At 39.2% G+C, this 23,815-nt stretch overlaps 1 protein-coding gene and 1 non-coding gene across 2 annotated transcripts in view; both read left to right on the top strand.

Annotated features, from left to right (window-relative positions):
* Positions 1 to 23,815, top strand: part of Ofcc1 (orofacial cleft 1 candidate 1) — a gene marked incomplete at its 5' end in the record, with an annotated part of 292,441 nt that overhangs the window by 166,581 nt on the left and 102,045 nt on the right. The gene's annotated exons all lie outside the window — the stretch shown is intronic.
* Positions 23,477 to 23,595, top strand: LOC118584953. The gene has a single exon (XR_004945118.1). It is a non-coding gene; the product is annotated as a 5S ribosomal RNA (ribosomal RNA).

Below are 23,815 nucleotides of genomic sequence, written 5' to 3'. Positions count from 1 at the left end.
ATTTCTATTGCTGTGATGAAACACCATGACCAGAATAACTTGGGGAGGAAAGGGTTTATTTGGCTTACACTTCCATATCACTATTCATCAACAAAGGAAGTCAGGACAGGAACTTAAACAGGGAAGGAATCTGGAGACAGGAACTGAGGCAGAGGATGTGGAGGAGTGCTGCTTACTGGCGTGTTCCTCATGGGTTGCTCAGCTTGGGCCCTCCCCCATCAACCTCTAAGTAAGAAAATGCCCTACTGGCTTGCCTACAGTCTCATCTTATGGAGGCATTTTCTCAGTTGAGGTTTCTTCCTCTCAGATGACTCTAGCCTGTGTCAGGTTGACATAAAACTAAACAGCATAGGCATATTCACAGTTTGCAAGCTTTGGCATGACTATGTCCAACATGTGACTTTTCTCCCTTTTCTCAACTTAACTAATAGATCTCTCCATGCTTGTAAAAGGTAGTTCATTAAGAGTCCAGTTGCCTACTGATGTCCACTTTATAATTATCAAAACCCAGATGTAGTGTTGTAGCCCCTCATCACCTCATGATACTCAGGGACTTTCTTAGATAGGACATATTTCTCACATCGTGGTTCAGACTTGGCTGAAAGTTGGTATTGGAGGAAATCATCTTCTGAACCCTCAGTAAGCCTGTCATCATTCCAAACACAGCTATACAGCCAACCCAGAAGTCAATACCAGAGGAATGGATGAGGAAAATGTGTTATATACATACAGTGATATTTTTAATGGAAGAATGAAGTCATGTTGTTTGCATGAAAACTAATGCAACTGGACATGATCATATTAAGTGATTCAGCTGATCTTAGAATGCATTTTTTTCTAATTTCTGGTTCCTAGGTTTTACATAGATACATAAAATCATACAAATTATGATATGAAAGTAGATGTAAACTGGGTAGAAAATGGGGATTAATGAGATGTGGTGGGGGGGGAGATAGAGTAGGCTGATATGAGGAGAATATGCCCAACCTTTAGTATTTATATTTATGAAAATAAAAAGCTGTGAAAATATAAGCACAAAAAAGTTTTGTTCTACTTCATTCCTGTTGATAAGAGCTGATACTAACAGTTCTTAGTTTCCCCCATGCACTGATTGTTCCCAGCATTCAATGCACTTGGATGTGGGTGCAACCCACTGTGCACCTAACTGCAATGAAAAGAAATTCCCTTATCAACCCAGTTAGTTCAGAAATCTCAAGAAAAGTTCTTATGCCCTTCCATGTGGCTGTGGTGCATCTGTCAGGAAGTGAATATTCTCCTTCACACTGAGATAGCAGTGGGTCTCCATGTCCAACTAGATCTTCAGCATCCTATATTGTGTCCTTGTAACTCCTCTATCAGACAGCTTCTGGTTGGCCACATAATTGTGATGACTACATTATGAATTTCAAATCCAGAAAAAGACTGTTGTCTAGACTATTTAACAGGCATTAATTGTAAGCATCCAGGGGGGTGTAGTTTGTTGACAGGGTCAGTGAGTCATGTAGTACAAACCTGCCTGCAAGCAAAGCTATGAATTGTGGGAGAAGACCTCAGAAATGGGACGCCTTCACTGACACATAGATGAGAGTTTCCTTTTCCTTTTTTTCCCCCTTTTGCTTCTTGGGAGGATTATTTGTTGTTCCCCATGGACCTAAAACAGGAGAACTGGGCTCAATAAGGGTAAATCTTACATTTATTCTTATCTTGGGTCCCTTTTTGATTCTGGCTCATAGATGGGAGCTAGGAGAGTAACTGGAGAACAGCGCATTTTGGGATATCTAAAATTAAAGTCATTTGGGGATTTCTCAGGCTTCAGCAGTCTCCTCTAGATAATTCAGTTTATGGATTTAGGGAAAGAGATTTTTATTCTTATGTTCAATTTGATTTCTCACCTCTCTACTTGCCTCATCCCCACTAAATCTGTCAGCTTTAATTTTACCTCTAAGCAAATATCAGTCCAAGCAGTTTGAAGCAACAATTTTGGCTTCTTCTGTTATCCTGCCTTGAGACATAGATCTACACCCCTTTGCTACTGCACTCCCCCCCCCATTGCATCTCACCTCACTCCCCCCCTCGGATGTTAGTCAATAACTATTCTCTATCTATTTATTTCTTTTCAGGTACAAGCCATCTTTCCCCATTTTGTTCAATTTTTAATATGTTGGTATTATCATTAATTCATGTAATTATCACACAGGACTCTTATGTGTGTCTCTGCTTCTTTATTTCTCTTCCGTCATCCAATTGAGACTCATATTTAAACATCTCCCGAATTCCAGGCTTAGATCAACTTCTAGAACTTGACAATCAAAAGATACAGACACTAAAGTCACCAATTTCCCTCAGTACCCAAGGCTTTCCACTACTCTGACAACTGTGGCATCTTCACATACACACACACACACACACACACACACACACACACACACACACACACACTTTGCTATAGCTTGCACTTAAGGCTTGGGGATAATCTTGCATATTATCTTCTTTTTTGTATTTTGTTATTGATTTATTTCAAGATTCATTTGTTAGTTACCTATAAGTGTGTTAGTTTCCAGAGGTAGGAAGATGTATAAAATGGTTATTTTACCTTTGCAATATGTTTGATATGTGTTTAAAATTCTGTTTTATCATATAAGTAATGCTCTTTGTTTCAAACAGGGTTTTATAAAAGGTATGAAGCTATAGACATCGTTCTGTTCCTTGTGCTTTCAACTCAGTACTATGATTTAAGTTTACCTTGCATGAGATTTTCTAACTAACAGCCAGCATAATGCATGTCATAGGCCAATAGATAGGACAATGTGTGTTGCTATTCTAATACCTAGCATGCTACATATGATATTAAAAAAGTCAGAATGGTATGCATATTTAAGACCTGATAATTGTTCATTGTGTCATGGTGTCAGTTTTCTCTTTCAGTCAGGAGTAGTCTGCTTCCAGCTGGACTATCAGAAATGGTGTCAAAGAGAACATATATCTTCACAGCATCTTTCATTATTGCTTTAATTTGCAGTAATGACAAGTTGGAGCCTTACTCTTGTGAACTTGAGGTACTTAGAGCTTCATTTCTGAGGACCTTGCCTACTTACCTTTGTTGTTTTATATGGAATTTTGGGCATTTTTTTAAATGTGTAGAAATGTCTTATACATTTTTTTCTTTACCTTGTGTCAGATTTTGGCATGTTTTTCTGATGTATGATCTGTCCATTAAATACCTTTTCTCAGCCATCTGTCTGCTAATTATTTTCTGTGTGACCTATGTTGAGTTGAAATATTTAATTATAATGTTACCACATTCCTTGTTGCATCAATTATGGTTTATGGTTTTTTGTTTGTTTGTTTTTAGTTATGCTGAAATTTTTCCAGTGTCCTCCATCAGAATTTTACTATCTTACATTTTCTTATTTCTGGTTTAAAATGTGTGATTTCTTTACTATATGCATCTGATTAGAGTTCACTTAACCCAACTTTGTGGATTACCCACACAGAAAGCCAGTTTCCCCTTTTCTGTTTCCTAAAAAAGCCTTTTGTCTATTAGAGATGAGGAAATTGGAGAAATATAAATGGCTTGCTTTGAAACAAGAGCAAGTAAGAAGTATGGGATTGTCAGGGAGCTTTTCATACCTCAGAACTTCCAAGTCCTCTTTCCTTTCTCCGACAGAAGTATCCACTTGCACATCAGCTCCCTTACAGGCTGAGGCTATGCGTCGTCATGGTTTTGTACACAGCATCACCAGGGACAGTGACAACCCTCGCAGTTGTTCACTGAGTATGTGCTGGAGTTTTGGGATATTGTCCTCTCACTCTGTGTCCTTTTACCCTCTGCAGATCACCATCAAAAGTTGTGGAACTGCCTTTTCATCCATTCAGCTGACAGGCCCCTTTCCCAATGTTCTGCCGTTTGATTAGATTGGCCTCAATATCTGAGGGCTGGGTATAGTCCAGGGCTCCCTGTTAGAGATTCGACACCATCATTCCACTTGGAGAGAGGGGGCTTCAGCAGCTCCCATGGATTAGGTCCAGTAACTAACAAGAACAGCACTGCAAGGTTTGAATCTGGGACACATTAAGGTAATTGTGTGGACATAACAGCTTTAGAGACATGGATTTTCATGTCTGTCTTGATGCTGCATCCTTGCCATGTCCTGAGCAACAAGCTTCCTGATGATGTGCTCACAAACTTAATGAGAGCTGCTGTCTCCTTATCCAACTGTGCATTGTTGGAATGAGTAGTATGGAGGAAATTCAGCTCCTAATGCTGGTTTTCTGCCATGGATGACAGTATTTGGATGCCTCTGTAAGTTTTCCAGGTGTTGGCCATGTCTGACCCAACTTGGTGCCAGCTCATAATGCAATGTGGCTCCAGGAGGGAGACTATCAAGCCATCTCTGAGTCAGTTTGCGCATGTACTTCAGCCAACCATCAGCGTTTGTCGGAAAGGCTGCCTTAGAGCTTTCAGTGATGCTTGACTCTCTAATGGAAAAAACAAAGCTGTCCATGAGCACAGCATTTAATTTTTATGATGATGCCTTGAGCTTTGATTGAGTTACTAGTTGGGAGCAGTGCATGGGAAAAGAATGAAACAAACAAAAGCATTAGATCAAGTCCATATGACTCCGTGTAGTGATGGAATCCAGTTCCAAAAGCTTGTAGAAATGTTGATTCAGACTGAGATGTCAGAGGATAAGGAGCAATTGGGGACTAACAAGATTTGTCTGACTAAGGCAATCTGGAGCTGGTTGTTGCAAAAGGAAGGTCATTCTTTTTATGTGTGAATTTAGCACACACCTTTTTAAAGGACATTGATATAGACTAGATGCTGAGGATAAAAAATGCATCAGAGGCATCCTATGGCAGTTTACTCCAAGCTTCTAAGTTCATTATTTACAGGTACAACCAGGCTGTAGTTGTAATAACAAAAGCCAGAGAACTTCACTCATCTGATAACTACAACATTTAGGAATGACATCCAGGCCTTCTAATTCTATCATGTGATCACAGCAAAAAGGTTGTGGGATCAGGTGACTGAACTATAGAGAAACTAGAAAAATGGGTAATAACTTTCATTCACTGGGTATGGAATTAAGAAAGGACACTGATTCCATCAGGCAGCAAAGGAGAGTTTTGCTTAGTAAGAAATAGCTCTAAGGAGCCAGAGAGATGGCTTAGCAGTGAAGAACCCTTATTGTTCTTGCAGCAGACTCAGGTTCAGTTGGCAGCATCTACTTGGTGGTTCACAATCATCTGTAACTCTAGTTCCAGGGGATCCAACACCCTCTTCTGACCTCTGTAGGTACCAGACATATATGTGGTGCATTTACATGTATGCAGGCAAAATTCTTATGCACACAAAATAAAATAAATATATCTCAATTTTTTTTAAAGCTAAACAGTTTTAAGCCTTTGGGGAAGGGAATATAATATAGATACCCCATTTATGGCCAAATGGAACAGTGTCTTCTGGAACATAATAGGACCACTGCACTCATAACATCTGTAGTTGCTTACACAAGACATAAACAAGATCAGGCAAACTGACAATCCAGCATGGATGGAGGAAAGGACACTCAAAAGCCCTCATTTCTAACTAAGGAACTCCTGACAGTTGATGGTTTCTACGAAAGAACCAGTTTTCTTTAGGGGCATGGTCCCTGGTAGCTTGACCATGCTCCAGTGGGTGGCCCCACCCCCATATGTATATGATGATCACAAATTAGATTCAATGACATTTATATGTATATAAAGTAGATGTGAAGTTGGGAGGGGGTATGGGGTAGATCCAAGAGGATTTGGAGGGGTGAGTGGTATACATGTGTGAAATTCTTAAAGAATAAATAAAACTATATTAAAAGAGAAAAACACCATGTAGTTGTATGAAAATGTCAAAATGAATCCCATTATTATGTGTAATTAATACATATTAATAAAGCATAAGAAGTACTTATAGACAGTAGGGGAGAAAATAAAGCTCAGAAACACTGTTTATACCAAGCTTGGGCTCATCTTTGTGTTGTTTTGTGCTGTTGTAATTCCCCACTCCTAGAACAGAATTAGTAGTTGGGTTGCTAAAAGACCCAGTCAAGGTACTTGTAAGAATTCTTTAAGTCCTAAGTTTAGAAAGCTAGGTTTAAAAAACATTGAGCAAACTATACGCTTTTAATCCTTCATCTACTTTGTTTTTGAATAAGTATATTTTTGAATGACTTCCTTAAAGTATTTGGATACAGATTTAATAGAATAAATACTGTTATCACATCAACACGAACTATTTCCTTTCAAGAGCTAAAACCGTCATCAAACCTCAGGGTTGAAAATGATACTTAAACCAAACATTTGAAACCACACGTTGAACAAAACACATTGTACTTCACATAGACCAACTGTAATTATGAAAAACATAAGGTTTAACTCGCAATTGCCATTGGTTTGAGGTGGTTTTATTCTTCCGTACTTTTCTGGGATGTTGCTTAGAGATGTTTTAATCCAGAAATATGACTTGGGTTTAGTGGTGAGGACTACAGGTTATGCCATTTACTACCTGGGTTCACATCTTGGCTTTATCAGTAATAGTGTTCTTGAGCATATTTGGCCACTTTTTGTCTCACTTTCCTGAGGCACAATGACAGTATCTCTCTCATAGAGATATGTTAACAATTAAAGGAGTTTCTGTAAACAGTGCACATGGAGAAATGTCTGGCACAAAATAATGTCTGATCTCTATATGTTAGCCCAATTTCTTTGTGATATTTTCTCTAGTTACAAAATGTAATAATAAAAATTAAAAAGTTAAAAACAAGCTCTCTCAAGACATGTAAAGTTTTTCTAACATGGCAATTATGAAGTTATGGATTGTATTACTTCAGAATGATTTAGAATATCTGGTCAGAGAACTGTTTCTTGTCCATATCACAACTGGAATTAGTAACACAACTCAGCATCCCATTTTCTCCTCTCTACTCTCAAGCTTAAGTGTCTCCATGTCCATGGTAGGAATATGTTCTATACATTTGTAAACTAATTCTAGAATTCAATCAACCAGGAATACTAAGTATCCATGAGAGCTTAAACACGAATATCTCCTGGGATCAATTCTGTCCTGATGATTACTATTCTCAAGCAGGTTTATAATTAAGAGTAAGAGGAAAGACACCTTAGTTCTACCCATGCATTACTATTCAGCCTAATGTGCCTTAGAGGTAGCAGAGGCAGTCCATGGGAAAGAATTGATTTCCAGGTGTGTGGACCTCTTTTTGGTTGGAGTAATGTCAGAAGATCATGGGCAGTCCTGATGGGTGTTGAGTGACACAAGATGGTTGATCTGTTCAGCAGGGAGACCCAGTAATTCACAGTTCAGCTGTGATTGCTATAACCAGTCTTTTTAACTAGAGTGGTGGAGGTACGGTCTTGGTACCACACATAACAGGCCTCAAAGTAAGCAAAATGCTCCATTGAAAGCTTCAGTGATTCATATTAATTCATTAATTATGGTGAACTAGATGTATAAGTTTTGGTTTTAGTAAACATACTATTCTTGTTTCTCAAGTTATTTAAATTTCCAGTTGAGTTTAAGAAGACATTGCAATAGGTTCTAGAACTCCAGTGACTCATATAATCTCTGAGAATAGAGTAATATGTGTCTGAGCACCATAGATAATACTGAATATTATTTTTAGGACTCTCTAGGAAGCCTCATTCTCCTTTACACTTTCATTTATAATATGATATATGTCCCTTCTCTTTGGATAAATGCTCTTGAAAGGTCTCCCAAGTCTTTGCAAACCTTCTTTCATGATCCAAGATAATGTCATTCCTTATCTTTTATTCTTTGTAAAATTTCTGCATATTGAAAAATACAACAGTTATTTCTCTTGCTAGTTAATACACTTAGCAAAAATTTACTGGGGATGTGCTGAGTCAGGAATGATTTGAACTAGAGATGCTTTCACAAATTTCTTTGAGATCTGACATCCTTAAGTCTCAATCATGATGTAATTATTATTATTATAGCACTCCAAACAATATTGGAATGGCAATAAAGTCTCTGTAAGTAGTTAGTAGTTGAATTAAATGACATTAGGGAAAAATCTATCTTCCTCCTCTATGTACTATTGAATTTTTCAGTTAAAAATTTTAATTAACAATGTTTTAATCTGAGAATTAGGAAATGGCAGTGGTCATAGCTAATTCCATTCTCGAAGCACTCTGGCGTCCCTTCCCCCACTTTTTCTCTTTACCCCCACTCTCAGCCACTCACATATATTGCCCTATAAGTTGATGAAATTACATTTGTTCTTGTAGATTTTCATTAGCTAGGTAATGTTCTTCGCCTCTGTCCAAGTAGAAGAGGAAGAAAAAAAAGTCAAGGATTTACACAAAATTATTCTTAGATGGAAAACAGTTTAGTCACAAATATTAAAGTATTATAAAAATTGCTAAGTTTAATCTCCAGGTGCAATGTTCTCATTCCTCCCCAGTAAGAATCTACTTATTCAACAAAGGTAACTAAAGACTGAATTTACACAACCATTTGGTTTATTCTTTTCTACAAAAGACCAAGGACTTGACACCCATGGATGATCCTCTGCCCCCCCCCCACGGGAATAAAAAGATAAAACCATTTAAAAAGGAATGCCTCACTCTAATGTCATGAGCTATTGAGTCCAGGGGTTGTGACCCTCATTTGAACTCATCAAGACCATCACATCACGTTTTCAACTTCCAATCTAAACAAGAAGTTAATTGGAGGGTAGGGGTACCAAGAAGATTATTTGGTTCCTTTTTAAAGAAAGGTCTTTTGTGAAACAACATTTCAATGTCTTGGACGTTTTTAATTAATCCCATTATGTAATGGCAGAGGGTAAGTTATTTTTACAGGGCTTTTAACTAGTTACTGATGTAATTTGTTATGCATTGTTTACTAGTTTGTCCCTAAATTACCCTCATCTTTGAAGTGTTCTTCAAATAATAGAAGACACTTTGACCTTATACTGCAAATGGAACAACTGCCAACTATGTTATTTGTTTATTTACTCTGTTACTTTCAACCCATATTTAATATATGTTAAATAGAGTAAAATTATAAATATATAAAGGATTCAAAAATAGATTTGTTTTCAGGTTATCCTTTTCATTTTTGGAAAGACAAGTGAATTTATAATTTTACTGCAATTTTCAAAATGTGGAACTTAAATGCCAAGGTTGTATATTCTTAGAATCTTTTCCATATCTAGAAAACGTTTTCTTTGGAGTTTTTGTAAATGAGTTCAAGATTACTGGCTGAATGTTTAGAAGGGATTAATTCATGGAGTTTGGAATGATTATGGGGGTGTTACTGAAAATATGTGAGCATTGTCTCTTCATTCAATGCCATGACATCATATTAATTGTTACCCTCTCTTCCAGTTTGCATCTAGTACTGCCACTAACTAGAAAGAGAGAGAGAGAGAGAGAGAGAGAGAGAGAGAGAGAGAGAGAGAGAGTTTTATTTCCTCATAGTTTTAAAGGCAAAGGTCCAAGATCAGTCCTTGTCATTTGTTTGGTTTCTGGGGTGATGGTGTGCAGTAGGGGCACATGAGGAAGCAGAAGATGGCACTATAAGGGTCAGAGGGTGGATTATAGGCTGGGCATACTCTTACAACCTCATGTTCTAGTGATACCCGAAGGACCTCACAAGAGCTCTCTCCATCCCTTCTGAGAGCCCCTCTACCAGTATCCCTACCACTAGTCCCTTCATCACTCAACACTGTCACACTGGAGACGAAGCCTCCAACATAGGAACTCTAGGACATAAAGAAATCCTGCCCCAGCTTTATCACATAGTAAGTAGCAATAAGCATAGGTTGTTTTACATTTCTTATCACATCATCTAATGTATAAGCAGGTTTCCATTCAAGTCACATTGCTAAAGTGTAAATAACTTGGAAAAGGAGGGAAGGATGGATTTTTTCTAAGTATCTAGGGTTTACCCCAGAGATACAGAGTTACAGAGCATGCTATGATGCATGTGTACATATGTGTCAGAACTGAAGGACTGTAGGAGTTATTTGAGGATAGATCACTAACCAGTTTTCTAGAAACATGCTCATCTTTTCTTGCAAATTCTCCTACAAATGAGCTGCCATCTACCATGTATCATACCACACATTTGAACCTCTGGAACCATGACAGAAATAAATATCTTTTCTTTCTAAAGTAGCCTGACTTGGTTATTTTGTTATAGTAATGAAAAATGGACTAACTGAATATATTTTCCAAGTCTAGCTAGAGCACAATGTAATGGTTAAGCAGCTGGCAGGAAGGAGACTCTGGTAACAGGTGGGTAGGCGTGATGTAGGCTGAATTATGGAGTGATACCTCTTGGAATGTAAGTCTGCATAGGAGTCCCTGTGTCCAGAGAGTTACATTAAACAGTAAATATAAAACAACCACAACAGGTCAAGATAGAAGAGCTGCAATAAAAAAGAACAATTTTACAGTTTAGTATTCTTAAGGGAAATTTTTCTTCTTGACATTTGAGCAAAACACCCTGTACTCTCTTTGTTCTGATCCCTGCAAATTATATCATGGGTTCCAACCTTTTAATAGAAAAATTGGCCCTGCTTTGGGGTGATTCTATTCCAGAACTCTACAGGGAAATAGATTCTAAGATGGATAGCATCACTTACTCATGTTGATGCCCAGTGTAGACAACACGGGCGTTCTTAGAGAGGTAGGCACAAGCTTTTGGAGCCTTGCCAGCAGTGTGTATTGAATGCTGGCTGTGTTCTCCATTCTTCCACAGCACAGAGGCCTAGACACAAATAGATACACAAAAAATTTCCATGCTGAAATGGATTTCCATCCAGTTCCTCTAAGGTGTAGATTCTGGTCGACAACTTGACCATCGTCATAAGAACCTCTAATTGAAATTGCGATTTGACATTTCCAGTTAGATTGTCCCTGAGACAGAAGTATGTTTCTTTTTCTCTAAAATCTCAAAGCTTTGGAATTGATGTTGGCTCTGACATGTCCACAGCTTGTCACCAGGGTGAAGCAGCCTACACTCAGCCACATCTGTATTGTCGAACCTGCTTTTATTTTAACCTTTGCTCCAGAGCCCTGTCTTAACCGTTTTATTTATTTCTTATTTGAATTGCTGCTAGAAGCACTGTATTGGAAATTAGACACTTTTAGTACATCATTCCAGCTGATTTCTCCACCCCTCCTTGTATGGCTGCACAGTGTTGCTACAATGTGACATCCTGGATGCCAGCTCCAGATGTGAAGCACTCTCCTTGGCAGTCTGGTGGCCTGGACATAGTCATGATTCTTTTTTTTTTTTTTTTTTAATAGCAAATTCAAATAGACCTCAGATCTTCTCTTCCTATGGAACATACTGCTTTGATATTTATGATATTGATGATATTTGTGTGACACTCTTGAGGCTTTCAGAAAATACTTAAGACTTCTTCTAAGTTACAAAATTTTTAGAAACAGTAAACAAACATGTAATTTCCTGAAATGCTTAAGGAGCCTCAAGACAATTTCAAAACACTTCTTCGAAACACACTGCTTGGAAGAGTTCATTTGTATATATTTTAATGGCATTCACCTAGTGCCCAGGACAGTGGTTATCAAATAAATCATTATGCAAATATTTAAATGCTGTCTTTAATGGAACAGAAATAATATCTCAGGATATCTCAGTTGCCCAAATAACTAGCTGAACTTTTTTGTTATCTATAAATATTAAAGGCATCCAAGCCTCACGTATAAATGAAAGCATTAATAATTCTTTCTTCCAATGTTAATATTCACAGCAGTCATAGAAAAATCCTTTTGGTTTGTCTTAAGTTCTCTGTATTTTCTATTCAATAATTAAGAGTAGCATGCGTATTTGTAGATGCTTCTGGATGGAAAATCCGAGGCATGTTTGAGATGGTTTGACCAGCATTCGACGCATTCTTCCCTCATTTGGTAGATATCTCGCCAAGTTTTCCTAGAGGAGTAGAAATTAGTTGGAAAATTGTGCAAACAACCAGTGAGTTGCGTGATCTGGAGTGCCCTCCACCTCTTCACTCCCCACGCGTGTCTTCCCAGTTCCTTTGTCACCAAGATGTCATCTGTGAGCATACCTGGCCCCCTGGTTCCCTCATACAGTGCAGACAGTGGTTCTCAGTCTTCCTAATGCCGAGACCCTTTAATACACTTTCGTATGTTGTGGTGACCCCCAACCATAAAACTATTTTTGTTGCTACTTTATAACTGCAATTTTGCTACTGAATTGTAAACATCTGATATGCAGGATGTCTAATATGTGACCCCGTGAAAGGGTTGTTTGACCCTCTCAAAGGGGTCTAGATCCACAGGTTGAGTACCACTACTCTAGATACTCAATTCAGTTTATGGAGTGGGCAAGGAGTAATTGCATTTTCACTCCTGTGGTGACATATCTTTAAGACAGTTCAGCTCACTTCCTCCCAGATTTTCCCTCTCAAGAAGCCCTGTCACGTCTGACTTCCTATTTTAGAAGTGGATGAAGCTGCAGTGTGGATAGAGCAGTCTGTCCCCATTACGGGGCTGCTCAGTGGTGCCCTGTGTTGAAACCTTGTGCTAACTGAGGCCTAAGTCCACACTTTTTCCACAGCTCGGGCGGAGAAGTGGAAAAGCCTTGGGAGAAAGGCCATCTGATTTATGGTTTCCATTTTCTCCCTATTTCAAAACCTAGCACAAACACGTTGTGGTCACATTAAATGGCACCCACACAGCGGGTGGCACATTACATATTTACACTCCACCACAATGTGGGAGTCATTATTTCAGGTTAGCCAAACGCTGTGTATGGCAGCACCACATGGCACCATTTGTTCATTTGTGTGTGGCCTGGATTATGATTAAATGTACATAATGCTTTCTGACTTCATTGTTTAGGGTGCCTGGTGGGATTTTTTGATTATTTTCATTTTTTTATATTAAATCAAACTTTAAAAAATGTTTCAACTTGAAGAGAAGATCGATTTTCCTTCAAGACTGTAAGTTTGGAATCCCTTAACAGTTAGCTTCCTGGCTGCGTAAATTCTGAGAGAGAAGTACCAGAATAATTTGATCCAATATAAAACCAATAGGATTATTTTTAAGTTTTAGAGAGATATATATTTTAGATTATAAATAAGAGTTTAAGGAGAGAGGGGTTAAAAAAGCCAGAGTTCTTATGTAGCAGGGAGAGTCCTGGAAATAAAGAAGTCCCAGTATGATATTTTAAAGTAATCAGTCTAAACTAACCCACCTCATTTGAGAAGTCTGCAATTTGGAATATTAACAATGAAGGCCTAATAATTCTTGGAAAAATGTACCTAATGCTCAAAGCATCTTTGGTGGAGATGCTATTGTTTCTGGCAATGAAAAAATGGAAGGCAGCTTGTGTGTCTTCTTACTTTACCTGGTCTATCCAATATTTTTGACAAAGACTTGAGATTATCATCTGTGAATTCACTGGGTCACATGCCTGCTGCAGGTTGGCTATGGCCAAAACCAGTTCCTTCTTCTGGGTTTCCTTTTTACTGTTTTTTTGTTTGTTTGTTTGTTTGTTTTTTAAGATTTATTTATTTATAATGTATACAGAAGAGGGCACCAGATCTCATTACAGATGGTTGTGAGCCACCGTGTGGGTGCTGGGAATTGAACTCAGGACCTCTGGAAGAGCAGTCAGTGCTCTTAACCTTTGAGCCATCTCTCCAGCCCCCTTTTTACTGTTTTAATAGTCAAATAGTTACTCTTTTGCCAGCCCAGATCCTACCACTCAGAAGCATCTTCTTTGACTATTTTTAAATTTTTTATTAAAATCAAATTATATCACTTCCTTCTTCCCTTTTTCCCTCTAGCCCCTCTCATATCCCCGTTTCACCCCCTCTCAAACTGGTAGCCCCCTTTTCTTGGACTATTATTGTGACAGATACATAAATGCATCAACATATAAATAAACCTGCTGAGTCTGTTTGTGGTGCTTGGGTATATATCATTTCAGGGCTGATTACTTCGTGTTGGTTTCCCTACTAGGGCGATCATGCTTGAGAAAGACTGATTCTATGCCTCTCAGCAGTCTTCAGTTCCCTTCAATTCTTTGTTCAGTGGTGGGACCCTGGGAGACGTCTCCCTTCCTAGTTAGTATATCAGTGGGTGTTGTCATTGTTCATCCCTTGTTTAGGTAGCCATATTGTTGGGGTATCATGAATGTAGCATCCTTGTCATTTCTAGGAGACACTATCTCACAATAGAGAGAACCATATTTTTAATTTGTCAGAAGATTTTCCAGAACTCTGTAGATGTCAAAAGCACTGTTTATTTATCTAAGGCTCAAGGTTGGTGTCTAAAATAGCATTTGTATGTGGCCCAGGACCCTCCTCTCAGATCCTCTTCATCATCTTGAGGTGGCTTATAGTAGCTGGTAGGAGTTAAATGCTGTGGGAACAATTATGGTGCTATATTGTTCGGAGGACAGTGACAGAAGAGCATGCACATGCTCAATGTACACACTATGTTTTCATGTCCAATATTTTCTATCTACAATGGGTCAAATCCATGGACATGTGGAGGACTGGTTGTCTATCTCTGCCCCACTGTTTTTCATGCTTACAAGGGTGTTGGTCGAATTATACAAGATGACAAAAGAATACCCGGTACATCCAGTCAAATTTCGACTTGAAAAGGGAAGAATAGTCTCTTGCACCATTTGGCAGCTAGACATTACATCCTCTATGGAGGTGCTAAGTTCCAAATGCTATGGTTTCCAGGATGGAATTGCTGCCACAACTGAGTAATGGGAGGTGAGGCTCCTTCTTGGGGACTTGGAAATTCTAAAGAAAGAACTGACAAGGAGAGACGTTACCGGCAGTGGCAGTATAAGCAAACAATACTTGTTGTCTGTTAATCCTGTACAATTAACACTGATAGAGGGGGAAAATACAGTTTGTAGGACTCTGGTGTGATCATAACATATCCCAGGAAATCATGTTGGATTTAATCGCAGGTGTGAAATTAACCAATGCTATTTTCATAAACGCTATAATTAACCCAGATTTCCAGTAAGAGGTCTTTAAGGTTCTGGAGAATTCTCTGTAGTCATCTTTCTTTATGTATTTACTTCTGAAAGGGTGGGCATACCCCTGAACAGATTTTCTCTCTCAGTTTTGACCTATTCCTTGTTCTAATCAAAGTGGTGCACACCAGACCCACGTTTGCTTATCCAAAGACAGTCCCCCTTTGTTCCTGGGCTTCAGAATGTGTGTTGCAGGTTTTGTTAATGTTTAATTTTGCTTCCAGGAAAAGAATTGTCTATATTTGGCTTTCTTGTATTTGCTACTTAAGAATGCAGAATTTATTATTATGTGCTTAAAGCAATCATTTAACACTGACATTTTAAGTATGACAATAATCCAAGTAATTGTCACCCATTCTGTTAACTGAAAACATCTTCACTTCCTGAGAGGAGTAATTATAATGCACTGTTACTGTCTTTTAATTGTAGACATGTTTGTTTTTGTGTTTATTTTGGTTTAGGCTGTCTTCAAGGACATCCCTAGTCTCAAACTTGGCAATCTGCCCTTTCTTGTTCTCTGATTCTTTCTGAAAAATACATGAAAACACCGTGACAACAATCCTGAAGGGGATACAAAGAGTTGTATGTTTTATAGGCTCTGCTAGTGCCTAAAATATGAACTGTTATGGTTCGAAAATATAAACTGTTTTAGTTATTTTTATTATTTTTATAATTATTGAAATAAATTATTTAGGTATTTATTTCTCATGTGTGTATTCATGACTGTGGGCATGCACAGGCCGTAGTGCACATGTAGAGGTCAAAGGACAACTGTGTTCACCTACTTACCTTCTACCTTGTTTGAGACAGGGTCTCTTGTTCACAACTGCATAGACCAGGTTGAACTGGTCCATGAGCTTCTGGCAATTCCCCTTTCTCCACCTCCTGTCTCCCTTTAGGAGCTCTGGAATTACTCACATGCACACTACTCTGTCTAACTTTTCCATGGGTCTTGGGGATCTGAGCTCACTAGGTTTTCATGGTAACACTTTTACCATCTCTCCAGAACCCCTTTTTTGAAATAGAATACCAGGCAGCTCTGCCAGGTCCTGAACCATCTGTGTAGCTATGAGTGACCTTGGAATTCTGATCCTCTTGCTTCCACTTCTCAAGTGCTGGGATAACAGGGTATGTGGTACCCCACTCATCTTGACAATTAACTATTTTAAAAACAATGTGATCAAGGAAGGACTGGAGAGATAGTACAACAGTTAAGAGCACACACTTCTCTTGAAGATGACCAGAGCTACATTCCCAAATACCCATATTGGTTGGCTCATAACCTCTTCAATTCAGGGCCAACATCTTCTGGCCTCTGTAAGCACTTGTACTCTCATACACAAAACTGCACCCCCCCCCACACAATTTAAAATACAGCAAATCTTTAAAACATGATAAATGACTGTATAAATTGGACTTAAGTAAGCATTGATTTTAGATGTACTCAAAGATTCTAAAAGATGAGATTTAGATAGCTCAGGTGCTATTCTTCTAGTATCCCCCACAATCAGTGAAATGAAATGTTGCTCTTTTGGTTTTGTAAGAATTTTGGGTTCCATCATCCAGGGTGGATTTTAATCATAAGGGTGTTTGATTGTGGCTTACTTTGTATGAGGATTACTTTGGTGTCCTGTCATGTGGAAACCTTAATTCAGAATTTTTTCATTTTCTAATTTAACACCGTATGTTTTCCTTCTGGGGTTCTTTACAAGGCATCCACTTTTGCATACTCTATACTCTTGTTTCCACTTAATACATTGTGCTTCTAAGATACCCACTGAGTGATTGTGTATGCAATTTTTCTTTTTGTATTGTTTTTACTGTGTTGATTGTGGTCACTAATGTTTTAAGGAGCAGAACAGGAAATGAGCATTCAACATAACAACAGATCTTTACTGTGATCCTAAGTACATTTGCATGTGCTCTGTCCATAATCACCTCCAGCCAGCTGTGGTGCTGTGACTTGTTTATGAACACATATAGACATGCATATGCATGTACATATAAGCAGCATGTGTCCATATACAAACCTAGCTCAGCTTTGTTGAGAAGATGATTTTGCTGGGAAATCTCCCAGCCACCTCTCTAAATAATACTTATTGCTTATGATATGTGCACTATCTACTTAATAGTCATCTTGCCATCTATAAATCACACAGCACCAACCCTAACATTTAAATAAACCAGTGTTTCAATTATTCTTTCACCTCTGCCATTGCGAATGCTGAGATTACAGGCATCTCTGCCATGCCCTGCTGAAAAATGCCTTTTGTACATTCTGTCTTTTTTGTTCTTTAGACAATTCCATCAATTCCGTGTGTGTGTGTGTGTGTGTGTGTGTGTGTGTGTGTGTCTGGTATACTCTCATTAATGTTACTTCTACCTTCCCTTATCTCCCTCCCACTCTTGTTACTCATCTCTACAAGTCTGTTTCCCACAGTTATATCTTTATGCATTATATTTTTGATCCAATGAGTTTACCCAGGACTGTATGTGTGACCATGGATTTGCGATTATTCATTGGATCATGATGAGTACCTCTGTGGGTACACAGCTGAAGACCATGTCTGACACTTTCTCTAGTCTCTTTATCTCACATGCAAATGTAGCTGGATCTCATCAGGCTGCCTTGTCTGAGAAGCCTCCCATGCTACCACGGCAGCCTATAACTACCTCATTACCTTATTAATATCTCAGATATTTGTCATAGTACTGAGTTTCCTGACATCATCTTATTTCACATAAAGTTTTACAAAAAACAAAGCAAAACATGTTTTACAAGCAAACCATACAGATGTCCAGCTCAGCAGATTGTATAAATATAATCTGATTTTATTATTTTTATTATTATTATATTCTAATTATATACTTATAATCTGATGGGCTGGACATGTGCATGTACCCAGGATAAAATACTGGGGAACCATATCCTTTTTAAGATGGTCTTCATTTTTTCAAGGAAGCTGCATGAACAGATAAGTGAGAACCCCTGCCATTTAGCATGGGTGGCCCTGCATTTCTCCCTGGGCTTATACTTGTGTCAGCACTGGGGAGGAGGGCTATTCTGACCATCTAATGGAAGAAGAAATGTTAGAAGCCCAGAAGGCTGGTACCCAGCAGGAAGTACCCCACTGGCTAGACTTTCCCTGGGTACAACTAGGCATTGCATTTCAAGTGAAAATGAAAGGTGGCCAGTAAACATTTCATAGAGGCTTGGGCTAGATACAAACAGTGTGGCTGCCCTCCATCAGAGCCTGAAAGGGAAGAGATGCAGTATAAGGAATTTGGGAATCTAGAACGTAGGCTTCTTTTGGGGATTTAAAGCGTAAACATGCTTGTAAAACAGACTCTTTATCATCAGAGAAATGTTCCAAGACTCTTGGTGGATCCTTGAAACTTCAGAAATCACAACAATGATATTAAAATCGAAGAATAACAGTATACTGCAATAAAATCAGACATCACCGCTGTTGTCCTTTTGGGTCATTATGCAGTAAAACAAGGGTTATCTGAACAAAAGCACCATGACAATGTTAGAGTCTGGTAACTGAGACAATTCCTGAATGACTAACAGGAAGCAGCTTAAAGCGTGTGGGCACACTGGATGCAAGTATGATTGTCTCCCCTGGGAGCAGCACCATGTAGGATTTCTTCATGCTATTCACTGTGATACACAATTTAAAACTTATGAATGGTTTACTTCGGGAATTTCCCATTTATTTGTTTATTTATTTATTCATTCATTCATTCATCCATTCATTTATTGTACCATGTCAGATTGTGGGTAACTGAAGCTGTAAAATGGAAGATCACAGATAAAAGGGAACTGCTACATTGTCTGAAAAAAAAAAAAAAAAGTGGTAAAAGGCAACCACCCTGAGAGAGGCACTAAAAAACCAAGTTGACAAAATTATTATTTAACAGAAGCTACTCTCTGTCATTAGTGCTAGTTCCCTGGATCCCAAGATCAAATAGCCACAGGTGGGGCTTCTACCCAGGCTTAACTCTGTGGGCTGCCATTCATTACCATCTATGTTATCTACTGCTGCCAAATGTCTTAGCCACCACCCACTGAGATAACTACTGCCTCAGATTAAGCATCACACCTCAAGACCAGTCAGAGCCTTGCTTCACTGCACTGGAGCCCCTAGCTCTTGGAAGGAGCAGCAGTCCAGCTTGACTGGGCACAACACATATTCCAGATCCAGCTGTGCATTTAATATCAACATGGCCATGGTCAGGATCATTATCTGGAAATCTGTAGTGTTTGATACATGAACTCACAAGCTGTGAAGTATGGCCTCAGAGAGAAGAAGGGGCTCATTATGCCAGAAAGGAGATGCAGCTGTAGACAGGAGACCTACCAGTCCTGACACATTTCCTACTCCGTGAAGCTTCTGGTCCAAGACACTGAGGAAAGAACCTCAGAAAGGCAGCGGAAGTTCCAGCTTGAAATGTGGCCCTGGAATGATGGGGAGCACCGGAGGAAGCAACTGCAGGAGGAGGAGGAGAGATGGGCATCCCCAGGACACGGTCTTCTAGTGACCCAAATGAGTTTCCTCGCCCAACAACTAGACTTGTAATTATACAATCCCAAATCTGTATAATTCTGGAAGGCCCTGTTTCCATAAGAGAAGCAATCTCTCTCTAAGGCCCCCAGACTCAGGGCATTGAGCTCTGAGATACAGCCACTGCAGGGTCACATCCGGCTTCTGGGCCAACATTTCCTCTTGCAATTCTTCCACAGTTGTCATTTTGAAATTTCTGTTTTCAGTGCTGGAGATTGAAACCAGAGTACACATGGTACATGCCCGGCCACTGAACTATAAACTTTTCATAAAAGTATGTAGGAAAGTTCTCTGTAAAAGTGTAATACTGTGAAGATGCCAAATTATTTGTATGTGAATGTTTTGAGGTGATTTGGGGGGGGGGCAGACTGAGGAAAGTAAAAGCTTCCCAGAATCCTCCATGGAAAGATGTTCAGCAGAGAGATTCCTCATCACCTTGCCTTACCATCTTTCTCATCATTTCTGACATTCTACCTCAGGTCCAACAGATGCAGGGGCTATGCTTCCTGTGGAACTGTGGGTTAAAGGTTAGGCCAGTTGACCCTGGCCAAAGGGTTGATTTGAATCCTGGAAGACAGTGGCCTGACACATCCCGAAGAACATGGCTGTTTGACTGTGTGCCCCTGTATGTATTTATTGACACAGAGACTCAAAAATTACTCAGGACAAATTTAATTAGCTCTTTAATTTCTAGATTTCCTCAGAGCTATCAACACAAATTACTTTTTATAATAGGTAACTAAATAAAACAACTCAGGATTATATTGGAAAGAAAAAGAATTAATATTTTATATTCCGTATGTGTTGCATTGAATTATGAAGGTATATTATCCTCTAGTTTAGGTCTATATTCAGGAATTTTAAAAGGAAATAAAAATTAATAGTTGTTAAAACTTGTCTTGACATACCAGAAAGGCTTTAGATCTTATTTTGATAAAAAGACACTTCTTTACAAGGAGAGACAAGGGCACAATTCAAGCCATTTGCACTGTTATTAGATGAGAAACCACCACTATTGTGATTATTCACAAAAAGATGCTAAAATAGTTCTGTTGACTAATATTAGTTGAGCAGTTAGCACAAGATAATAACTATTAATAGCTTTACAGGTAACTTGTTTTTAATTTCTCCACTGTCCACTGAAATAAGTACTTGTTTTACAGGCCTTTTTCAGATGTTGAACATATTACTAAGGTGAACAGAACTAGTCTATGATGGAGTTGGAGCTGGAGAAAATAGCATCTGGTTTGAAAATTTATGGTTTTAAAACGATTAGCAGGGATTTTTTTTTTTTTTACTAGTGCTGTGTTTAGTTATCAAATACAGGGGCATGTACTCTTTCTATAAGAAAGTAAAGCTCATTCCTGATGCATTTTTAGTTCACATTATCTGAGTTCGTTGACATGAACTCTGCCTCTCTGAGCAGATCTCTGAGTCATTGACACGGACATGGATAGAATGAGGAGACCACATCACAGACTTCCTTTCGACATTGAGTTAAGATTTGTTCTAGTTGAGCTTTTTCATCTAACAGGAGCTATATCTGTGTTAGACATCTCTGTTGAGCTGGAAGGACATGAGATACAGTGTATTTGACATGTGCCTATATTTTGCTAGGTAATTAAACTTGATCCTACAAATTTGACTGTTACAATAAATCTACTCTGCATGCTTGAAGCCTGGTGACATAGATCAGTAGGCATGTGTGCCCAAGCCTGAGGATCTGAGTTTTATCCACAGGCCCTACATGGTAGGAGGAGAGATCTGACTCTCATGGGTTGTCCTCTGTGCTTACTATCCATGCCTGTGTGCACACAGGTGCACATACACACACATGAAAATAGTTTTCCATTCTTTATTTAAACTCTTATGCACACTGTGGGTATATTTGACCCCGTTGCTTCCCCTATTTTCTTTTTTTTCCAGTTTTTCAGGTTTTATTCATGTAAATGGCAGAGAAATAAGATTCACCTTCTACAGCATAGCATCTTTTACATTTCTGTTTGTCATTCTTCCTTTAGTCCTTTTAATTTTCTTTTGTTTTGTTATGTTTTTATTATTTAAAATAATTTATTATTATTATTATGTGTTTTAATTTTACACATTGGTCATGGGTTCCCCTGTCCTCTCCCCTCCTGCCCCCACCCCCACTTTCCCCCCAGCCCCTCCCCTCCATTCCCATGTCCTCCAGGACCAAGATACCCCTAGGGATTCATTTAAACCTGGTGGATTCAGTACAGGCAGGTCCAGTCCCCTCCTTCCAGGCTGAGCAAAGTGTCCCTGTGTAAGCCCAAGGTTCCAAACAGCCAGCTCATGCACTAAGGACAGGTCCTGGACCCACAGCCTGGGTGCCTCCCAAGCAGATCAAGCTATTCAATTGTCTCACTTATCCAGAGGGCCTGATCCAGCTGGGGGCTCCACAGCCTTTGGTTCATAATTCATGTGCTTCCATTCAATTGGCTATTTGTCCCTGTGCTTTCTGCAATCTTGGATTCAACAATTCATGCTCTTACAGTTCCTCCTCTTTCTCGACAGCTAGACACCTGGAGCTCTACCTGGAGCCTGGCTGAGGATCTCTGCATCCACTTCCATCAGTTATTGGATGAGAGTTCCAAGATGACTATTAGGGTGTTTAGTCATCTGATCATCAGACTAGGTCAGATCAGGCTTTCTCTCAACCACTGCCAGCAGTCTACAGAGGATATATCATTGTGGATTTCTGGGGACCTCTCCAGCACTCTGCCTATTCCTGTTCTCTTGTGGTCTTCATTTATCATGGTCTGTTATTCCTCATTCTCCCTTTCTGTTCTTGATCCAGCTGGGATCTCCTGCTCCCCTAAGCTTTCTTTCCCTCAAATCTTGTCCTTCATTACTCCCAATGTCGTCCAGGTTGTTCATGTAGATCTCATCCATTTCTCTGTCATTGGGTGATCCCTGGGTCTTTCCTAGGGTCCTGTTTTCTAGGTAGCCTCCCTGGAGTTGTGTGGCAGTCTAGTCATCTTTGATTTACATCTAGTATCCTCCTATGAGTGAGTACATACCATGTTTGTCCTTCTGAGTCTGGGTTACCTCACTCAGGATGATTTTTTCTAGATCTATCCATTTGCCTGCAAACCTCATGATGACATTGTTTTTCTCTGCTGAGTAGTACTCCATTGTGTATATATACCACATTTTCTTTATCCATTCTTCAGTTGAAGGGCAACTAGGTTGTTTCCAGGTTCTGGCTCTTACAAACAATGCTGATATGAACATAGCTGAGCAAATGCCCTTGTGGTATGATTGAGTATTCCTTGGGTATATGCCCAAGAGTGCTACAGCTGGGTCTTGGGGGAAATGGATTCCCAATTTTCTAAGGAAGTGCCATATTGATTTCCAAAGTGGCTGTACAAGCTTGCATTCCCACCAGCAGTGGAGGAGAGTTCCCCTTGCTCCACATCCTCTCCAGCATAAGCTGTCTCCTGTGTTTTTGATCTTAGCCACTCTGACAGGTGTAAGGTGGTATCTCAGAGTCGTTTTGATTTGCATTTCCCGGATAACTAGGGATGTTGAGCAATTTCTTAAATGTCTTTCAGCCATTTGAACTTCCTCTGTGGAGAATTCTCTGTTTAGTTCTATAGGCCATTTCTTAATTGGACTGTTGGGCATTTTGATGTCTAATTTCTTGAGTTCTTTATATATTCTGGATATCAGCCCTCTGTCAGATGTGCGGTTGGTGAAGACCTTTTCCCATTCTGTAGGCTGTCGCTTTGTCTTGTTGACCATGTCTTTTGCTCTACAAAAGCTTCTCAGTTTCAACAGGTCCCATTGATTGATTGTTTCTCTCAGTGTCTAAGGCCATACCACCCTGAACGCGCCTGATCTTGTCTGATCTCGGAAGCTAAGCAGGGTCGGGCCTGGTTAGTACTTGGATGGGAGACCACCTGGGAATACTGGGTGCTGTAAACTCCCATTTTCAGTATATCTAGTATTTCCTGTGGTTTGGGCCATCTTTACATTTCTGGATTATTAAAAGTACAATACTTGTTCATCTAGTACAGGTGACCCAAATTTTGTTTCTAGGAAATATACAAAAGAGAAGAACACAACATTCTGCTGATTTCTTGTCAGTGTAAGTGTCTGAGCATTTCTGCCACACCCAAGATGGCTAGACAGAGAACTCAGATCT

The sequence above is a fragment of the Onychomys torridus genome, chromosome 5 (assembly GCF_903995425.1).
Source record: "Onychomys torridus chromosome 5, mOncTor1.1, whole genome shotgun sequence".
Lineage (NCBI taxonomy): Eukaryota > Metazoa > Chordata > Mammalia > Rodentia > Cricetidae > Onychomys > Onychomys torridus.
The sequence above is the reverse complement of the archived record's forward strand: the minus strand, read 5'-3'. Positions and strand labels throughout refer to the sequence as shown.